The following is a 9,652-nucleotide window of genomic DNA, read 5'->3' on the forward strand; positions in this document are numbered from 1 at the left end:
CTAGAGAGACAATGTGCTCGGTGGCGCAGTTGGCTGGATTAGGGCTCATCCAGGCTTGTGCTTGTCACATACATAAAAGCATAGGTCCAAGTAGTTTTCTGCTTGCCCCAGGCTTTCTAGACATAGGATGGAGCCCTTGAGCCCTTGGCCCACTTTGTTCCCTAGGAAAACCCACTCTTTAGTGATAAATCAGAGCAAACGTCAGTCGTGAGGAAACCCAATTGATGTTTGCTCTGATTCAGCAGTAAAGATTGGGGTTTCTCTGGGGAAAGCAGTGGGGCAAGGACAAGTCCGGATGAGCCCTTTAGTTCTGCTGTCTTCCACATGAGGAAGTGAATAATGTTATACTCCAGCCACTTTTCTTTTGCTTCTCCAGGTAAGAAAATATGGTTTTTATCAGCCATGCACCCTCCATTGCAATTTTATCAATCCTGAGGTTTTTACGGAGAGGCTGCAATTTTTATTGTCATAAGCTGCTGTGAGTGTTGCGTAGGCAACCAGAAAGGTCCAGGGACTTCAAAATAAAGAATTACTGAGGATTTCACTGGGTTCATGATTTCAAACAAACTGGCCAGTTTGTGTGTTACAGACTAACATTTGTTGTTGGTGTCTGTCTCGGGAGAGAATAGAGGAGTGCATCGTTGGGATGAAGTAAAACTTTGGGGTGAAGTAAGCCTCTGGCCACGGTCTTAAAAATATTTTTTGGGACACAGGGAATTCAACTCTGCTATTCTTTTTGTGATTGGACAACATTTAGCTTGGTAAGTTTATGCTTGATGAAGTTCTTTTAACTGCTTTTGGAAAACCAAAGTATTTTAATTTTACCTTCTGAAAATGTCAGGCAATGCTAAACTAACTAACTAACTAACTAACTAACTAACTAACTAACTAACTAATGTAATATAAATATATAACATAACTGCAAGTGCTTGGCAATAATTTAAAACGATTTCTATGCAATTTTACACACATTTTACTTACCAAGCAAGACTAAATCACATTAATGTAACCAAAATATCTTTTGAGTCCCCCAAGTGCTGTTACAACTTTTTGGCACCCGCACATTATTGGAAATTGAAAGTTGAAAAATTCAACATGCTCTATTGCCCCAGCGGTGGACATTTTGGATGTACATGAAGAAACAAACTCAGGGCTGGCAGGTTCCTATGAAATTTGACTTTATTTGGTACTGATTACATACCAGTATCCACCACTACCAGCTGTCTTTGTTCCCGCAAGCGCAATAATCCTATTTTCTTGTCTGACTTTAGATTGCACCTCTTCATGTTCCGATGTCATGTCCAACTATGTGCCACAGATCTATAATAGCAAGTCTTCGCCTGATGCTTAGTTTTGCTTTGTTGAAAAATACTTGGATTACTTAACAAAGTTTGTTTTTTTTAAAAAAGAGAGAAATAATTCTATTCGCTTTCAAAATCTTGGCTGCAGAGAAGGGGGTATGGATTTGTGCTGTCCATAGATGTGGGAGTGCCTCCTCAACGGGTGACATCTTTGGCTATTTGATATTCATGGGACGAAGAAGACTGAAGGAGAAGGCTGAAGTTGGCTATCCTCGCAAGGAGAGGGGGCTGGCCGTTGACTCCCCAATGTAAACACCATTATCATTTGAAAAATCAATTAGCTCCTTGCACTGAGAGAATGCCTCTCCTTAAAAGGCCCCTCTGAACTGGCTGTTGTAAGCCGGGGTTATTTACTTTAATTAAGAGGAGACAGAGTGGATTATTGTCTCAAACACGAACGTTTGGGAAGAATCGGCCAATTACGCTCTACCTCACTGAACAACAAAGGCCAAGGAGCAGGCAGGCTCCGAACCGAGCAAAGTCGTTGATGATGAGTGTTTTCGGCCTCCTTAAAAAATAATTGAATGCGAGATTCGATTGGGACAAGGAAATGGCAAATAATAAATGGGAAGGATTTAAAGCCCCTCTGGCTAAACTGCTAGGTGAGAGGTTTCAGTATGCGCTCAAGCCAGGAGCTCTGGTGCAAGGTCAGAGGGGGCACAGGGGTCAGAATCTGCACCCCTCGGGCTCTGAAAAGGTTTGTGTAGTTCAATTTTCCTCCGGTACAATGGAGAGCTTCCTTCGTCCATATCTGGCAAAGGAGAGCAGGTATGCTTAGAGTGCAAAGTGATGGCGAACATCTCACAGTCCATATGTTACAGTGACGTGAGACAAGAGACCTCTGATGTTGGAGGGGGAGATCTCATAAGTAGGAGTGAATCATACGGTTGGGCTTGATTGGAAGTCAGATGGGTTTGGGAAATTCATTGGTATTGTTTTTTTTTAATTTTGGGGTGTTGGGGGGGGGGCTTTCTTTTTCTTCTTTTCTTCTTTTTTATGTTTTCCTTTCCGTTCAATGATATGTTATTTTTGGTTGATATTACTTAAACTATTATTGATTCATTTGTAGTATTTTATAAGTGTATAGAATTGGATATTGGTTAGGGGTAATAACAAAACCAAACAAATATTCTTATGATTTAGTGTCAGGAGTATAACGTATTCCTGGACACAGCAGAGTTAACCGGAGACTTTTCTGGAAGCTTCTGGCTGTTGTGTAATTAACTGGACAGCACAACGCAGGAACTCAGCAACTCCTTGGATAACTTTATACAATATTTATTGAAGCAACTAGTATCCATAAGTTACTATGTACAGACTATACAAAATAAAAGAAACAAAACATAAAATCTTTCCTCTCTGTCTCTCTCTCTACACTGACCACTTACACCTAATACAACCACACACTAACACACAAGCTCTCACACAGAGCTCACTCTTTAGGAACTCATTGACCAATCACAGGTCGTTGCTAAGGGTCTAGAGAGAGAGCAGATCTGGGCTTTCTGCCAACTGGTAATTGCTTGAAGATAGACAGCTGAATTTCTGCACCTAGGCAATTTGAAAACTCTAACAAATATAGCAATTGTAATTGTTTTTTTATTTTCATTTGCATTTGGAATGTTTATTGTACACTTTCGCCAAACATTGTATATCTGATAAATAAACGATAATTTCATTTTTTTTAAAAAAGAGGGGGAGATCATAAGCACATGAGATGAGCTGGTGTCCAGAGGTGGCACGTTGGGGACCAGGGCACGCAAGGATGTAATCCAATGCACCCAGTGAGATTTACTTCTGAGGAACACACATAGGATCAGGCTGCTTCTAGGTCAGAACTAGATAAGCACCATGCCAAACAGGCGCGCATTACAGTCGTACCTTGGAAGTCAAACGGAATCCGTTCCCGAAGTCCGTTCGACTTCCAAAACATTCGGAAACCAAATCGCGGCTTCTGATTGGCTGCAGGAAGCTCCTGCAGCCTATCAGAAGCCACGGAATCCCAGCCGGGTGTTCGGGTTCCAAAAGAACGTTTGCAAACTGGAGCAATCACTTCCGGGTTTGCAGCGTTCAGGAGCCAAAACGTCTGAGTTCCAGTGGCGTTCGGGATCCAAGGTACGACTGACTGTACTTTGCTTCAGAAAGAGTGACAACATGCCCTGGATTGATAACAAACATTGCCTTAGTTATTGTAACTGAAGAAGAAATACACCAGGCTCTTAGTTTGCATTCCTTTGCCCAAAATGTCTTGGGCCAGCCCCAATGTTTATTATTATTATTATTATTATTATTATTATTATTATGTATTTTGTGTTTTTATGTTGTAAACTGCCCTGCAATCTTTGGATGACGCACAGTATATAAATCTTAACCACAACGACAACAACATTGCTGTGATGAAGGACAAAATGGATGGAGCCCCCGTTCCTGCAATTCAATGCATTGAAGCCAGCTGGACTGGCCATTGAAATTTACCTCAACACTGACGATGAGTCAGTATTTTCCACCACACCCGAGGGCGTCAGACAAACGTAGGGGGTGCAGGCCTGCTCTCTTCTCCAGCACCTCCCTACTGATGCCTCCTCCCAGCATCTGCTGCAGCCCAATGTGGTTGACTCACTCTGCCTAATGGTAGGACTGGACTTGTTCCTATGGTTGTTGCGACGAACCCCACCCTCTCAATTACTAAAATCGTGTCCGAAAGGGTACAGGGGTGAAACCAACCCCCCTCCACTTGGTTCGCCTGAAAACAAACCCCTCTTACTTCATGGGCTTAATAGTAATGAGAGTCTTATTTCCAGCTTTCGTGGTCTGGTATCCTCACTACTCTGGGTTACTTAAATGAACAACCTCTTGCCTACAGTAAAGGGCCTCCCTCAGCTCGGATCCCCACTGTCTCGATTTGCCTCAACACTCTGGCAACTTCGTGGCACTCTAGGTTTTCACCATCTAACACTTTTCTGTGTGACTCTAGGACACAAACTATCACCCCCTTTCCTCAGGTAAGTTTTGCCCTTTCTTGAGTCCACACCTCTGAGATTTGATACCCTGCTGGACCAATAATGACGATTCCTCCTTGGCACCAAAAAGAACTGAACTTTATTTTCTTGAGAACATAGTTGATGTAAAGATTCATGCATTCACAATCTTAGTTGCGGTAATGCAGAAACATCTTTCGATCTATAGTTTCATGTTAAACTAAACCTAACCTAAACCACCACTATCCTGGCCCCACACCCTTCTTCTTCCCTGTCTCCACACACACCCTCCCTCTTCTCCCCTGTCAAAACGGCTGTTCCCTCCTTTTAAACTGGGACTGCCCCGCCCCCAAAGGATTAACTGTCAGTCAAGATGAACGTGGATTAACTCCTTCTGAGCCGGGAGGTAATAACTCCTCCACACTAGGGCCAATCTGTCACAGTTGTCTACCTGTGCAGGTGTAAAAGCAGCTGGGGGGGGCGTTCAGTAAACAAACCACAAGCACCCCTCCCCTTACTTAATCTTTTTTTTTACAAATCCCCTTCCCAAAGCTGAGTTTCCCTATTTGGAAACAAAACAACAAAACAAAACAAAACAAAACAAAACAAAACAAAACAAAACAAAACAAAACAAAACAAAACAAAACAAAACAAAACAAAACAAAACAGCCATGGGGCTTCTGGGACAATGTGCTTTCTTAGATCTTAAATATGTGACCAAGTCATCATCAAGGTTTCTAACTTGCTTCTTGCATCCATGCTGCAGTTCAGTGTGTTGTTGTTGTTTTAAAAGGAGTTTAGCAACTGCCTAATCCACAATATCGTCTCATTTGGGATCCGGCTGAGAACTCGTCCCCGCAGCTCAGCCTGAGATGACTCTCTTGCTTGTACCTCGCCTGACTCACGATTTTTCTCTGCATATTCTAAATGTGCATTAAGGCACTCAAGCATAGCAGCTCCTGGAGGAGTTGCTGCCGTTTATTTGGTAAATAACAAAATCACTTTATGCACCGGCAAAAGGAGAAGAAGAAGACGAAGAAACTCCGGAGACTTTTGTTCATGGCTTCTGGGAATGGTGATTTGCATTCTGAAACATTTCTCAGCAGTTTTAAATATAGGCCGCACAGTTCCTTATGCCCTTCGGCTTTGAAATAGGCAATCTGTATTCAGCATCCTAAATTCAGCGTAAGCACATAAGTACCTAATGACAGATTGCTGGATCAGACCAATGGCCCTTCTAGTCCGGCATCCAGTTCTCAAAGTGGCAAATCAGCTGCCTGCGGGATGCTTGCAAATGAGAATTGGGCCTCTTTTCTTCCTGTAGTTTCCAGCATCTGGGATGCACAGGCATACAGCCTCCAACAGAGGACATAAAGCATAGCCATCAGGGGGTATTCTTAGGTATAAGCAAGCAGTACTTTTTTGTGGAAAAAAGGGGGGAAGTTCACCATGAAGTTTGTTTGTTGTAGGCCCAGTCGCAGTGCCACGCACCCCCCCCCTCTCGGGGCAGCGGCTAAATGTAGGGTGTGATTGATAAACTCAAACAGACAATGATCTGGATTAGACATTTATTGGTTACAGATATAGGTAGATTTTTGGCTCAGGCACATCCATTTCATCTGCTTCACCCCTGACAAAAAATAATTATTTAATTTTTAAAAGGTAAGGAAACTCAGTTTGCCTGAGTTCCTGCTCAACCCCCCCCCCCGGGTATAAGCAACTTTGCAAGCTCCAGTAAGTAGAAGGCAGGGTGAAAACTGTCAGGGAAAATATGCTTTCAGGTTTCTCACTAAGAACCCAAGCTCTGCTGCTTCCTCCTGGTCTCTCTCTGCCATGAGGATGCCATGAAGGTAGTGGCATAGGGCCTTCTTAGTGGTGGCACCCGTCCTGTGGAACCTCCCTCCCATCAGATGTGAAGGAAATAAACAACTATCTGACTTTTAGAAGACATTGGAAGGCAGCCCTGTTTAAGGAAGTTTTTTATGTTTGATGTTTTATTGTGTTTTTAATATTCTATAGGGAGCTGGGGAGACCCAACCAGATGGACATGGTAATAATAATAATAATAATAATAATAATAATAATAATAATAATAATACTTGCTCCAGTCATGTAGTGTAGAATCCAGTACCATCCTTGTGAGTAACTGCAAATCAAGATATGCAAGATGGGCGTCATCACTTCTTCCTAGGGTGTCTAACCACATCCACAGAGGTGGGGAACGTGTGTCTCTCAAGATGTTGCTGGACTTAAAGAAAGAACCTCTTCATGCAGTGCATAGTTAAGCTACATTTTAGAACACCGACAGCTGGGAAACCCTGGCCTGCGAGCGCTCCAGTTGGAGAACAGCCTTTACCAAAGGTGTCATGGACTTTGAAGACACTCGAACTCAGAACGCAAGGGAGAAACGTGCTTAGATGAAGGCATGCTTGGCAAATCAACTCCCACCCTGGAACCAATGTCCCCACTGTGGAAGGACGTGTGGATCCAGAATTGGCCTCCACAGCCATTAATGGACTCATGGTTAAAACCGTGTTTATGGAAGACCATCTTACTCGACTACGAGTGATAGAAGAAGAAGAAGAAGAAGTTAAGCTATGGAACTCACTCCCACTGGAAGCAATGATGACCACCATCCTAGATGGTTTTAAAAGAGGATTGGACAAATTCACGGAGGAGAGAGCTATCCATGGCTACTAGCCAAGATCACCATGTTCTTCCTCTGCAGCTGAGAGCAGCAATGCTTCCAAATATCAGTTGCTGGGAACCACAGGAGGGAAGAGTGATCTTGCGCTCGTGTTCTGCTCCTTGGTTTCCCCCAGGAATCTGGCTGGCCACTGTGAGAAAAGGATGCTGGACTAGATGGACCATTGGCCTGATCCAGCAGGTTCTTCTTGGGTTCTTATGACTACAACACCCATCATCCTTGAACTTTTTTGCCATGCTGGCGGATGGGAGTTTGAGCCTGATCACATCTGGGCTGTGTGTGTGTCGCAAACTCCCCATTCCCATTTTACTGTAAGAATGCAAACCATAGAAGAGCTCTGGGATATTATTTTCTGCAGCATCACTGAACATTGTCCTAAGGATATGCACTGCTGCAAACTTTGGAAAAAAAAAAAAGATGGAAGAGGAGACCGGGGCATGAAACAAACTTTAGGCTACTTAACACTGTGTACTCCATGTAGGGATTTATCTCAAAATGGAAGCTGCTCTAGTTTTGCCACTCTGCAGGTGTTCCATAAAACTGCTTCCCTCCATCTACAAACTCTCAGAACAATTTGTTCCTAAGATCGTAAGATGAGCCCTGCTGGATCAGTCCAAAGGCCCATGTGTCAAAGACTGGCAGGGCTCTGAAGAGTGTGTGGTGGAGGCAGGAGACCAGGGGAGGGACCCAGGGTTTTTTTCAGCCAGAACTCAGTCCCAGCACCTCTAAGGTGGGCACTGTTCTAAGAGAACAAGGGAGGTTTTCAGAGTGAGTTCTAGACTCTAGAAGAGGAGCATTGGTTATCCAAGAGCTTTGATTGCACTTAATAATGATCTCAGGGTCAGTAGTAAGAAATAGTAAGCAGTGAGTAGTAAGGAATGAGACAGGCTCTTAGGTTATGCTATGCTTTTAATAGGTTATGTTATACTCTGGATTATGTTATGTTTTAATAGATTATGTTTTAATAAGGATGAGAGTGTTGGAGATATGTGCAAATGTGTATGGTAAATCCGGTCTTTGGGTGTTTGATTTTCGTTGTTGTGTATACTGTGTATATACGGACAATGACAATAAATAAATCTTATCTTATCTTATGGGTGCTGAGAGTTGTTTGAAGAACTCTATTCTTGAAATATACTCGGAGTCAAGTGTGAATTTCATGCTCTTTATTCAGCTCATAGTAGTGTGGAATGCAGTTCCCCCAAAACGTTTGCTTTATATACACTATTTACACAATGGGCCCCACGTGATTGGCTAATTCCGGGATACTCCTGTATGCCAATCGGGTTGCGGATTCACTTCCACCTGGAGCTGGATTGGGTGGCTCCTGCGGACCAATCAGACTGCTGCAATCTCAATCCTATTGTTCTAGGACCAATCAGACTGCTGCATTTTGGATCCTATTCAACTCAGTACATAACAATTCTCCTCCCAGATTTCTCTAGGAAGAGGTTAGTTAATAACCCACTCTGAGAACGGAAGCTCTGTGAAAGGAATAATAACAACTTGAAACCAATGGATTCAAGTTCTGAGAAAGGAGACTCCCGACTAAACATCAGGAAGAACTTTCTGACAGTAAGAGCAGTTCACGTGAGGTGGTGGACTCTCCTTGCTTGGAGATTTTTAAGCAGAGGTCGGATGGCCATCTGTCATGGCTGCTTTAGCTGAGATTCCTGCAGGGGGTTGGACTAGATGACTCTCGGGGACTCTTCCCACTCTACAATTATATGATTTTATTCTTCTAACTCTCAGCGTGCAAACCACCGTTCCCATTATTCTTTGGCGGAAGCCTTGAGTGTCTAAACTTTAGCAGCGTGAATCTACTTTATAGTGCCGATGGGGCTGAAGGATTTACCTCTCCCGTTTCTGACAATGACAGGTGGGTACGGCCGACCCAAAGCAGACCCCTGACCCAAATTGGGTGGCCGGGTGCAGCTGGTTTGGCTCAGGAGCTGGGGGCTCCCCACTGCTGACTTGCAACACGTGTGTCAAAAGCAAGGCAATCATTATCTCGTAAATGGTGTCGAAATCCCCAGCAGGTAAATAGGTCAGCATTACAAAACAATACCATATTGCCTCACTGAGTCTCTCTCTCTCTCTCTCTCTCTCTCTCTCTCTCTCTCTCTCTCTCTCTCTCTCTCTCTCTCTCTCTCCCCATTACAACAAAATAAAACCATTTACCTGCATTGCCTTTGGCTAATCAGGAGTTAAGATCAGTGAAAGGGTTAATTACCTTGACACAGAGCTGAGCAGGTTAGCATGCTGAATTGGGGGAGGGGGGAAGGCTGTCCCTTTGATATCCTTAGAGTGCATTTTAAGGTGTACTGTGATCCTCTTTGACGGCCTTCCTACACTAATCTATGGTGCGGCTGCATTTGGGGATACTGTGCACAGTTCCGGCTCCCGCGCCTCAAAAAGGATATTGTAGAGTTGGAACAATGGTTCAGAAAAGGGCACCCAAATTAATCAATAGGGCGGAGCATCTCTCCTATGGGAAAGGATTGCCACATTTCCAGCTTAGAGAACAGGCAACATGCTAGAAGCGTTTAAAATTATGTATGGTTAGACGACAGTTTTTCCTCAACTCTGCCGTAACTCCTGGACAT

This window comes from Lacerta agilis, chromosome 10, assembly GCF_009819535.1.
Source record: "Lacerta agilis isolate rLacAgi1 chromosome 10, rLacAgi1.pri, whole genome shotgun sequence".
Lineage (NCBI taxonomy): Eukaryota > Metazoa > Chordata > Lepidosauria > Squamata > Lacertidae > Lacerta > Lacerta agilis.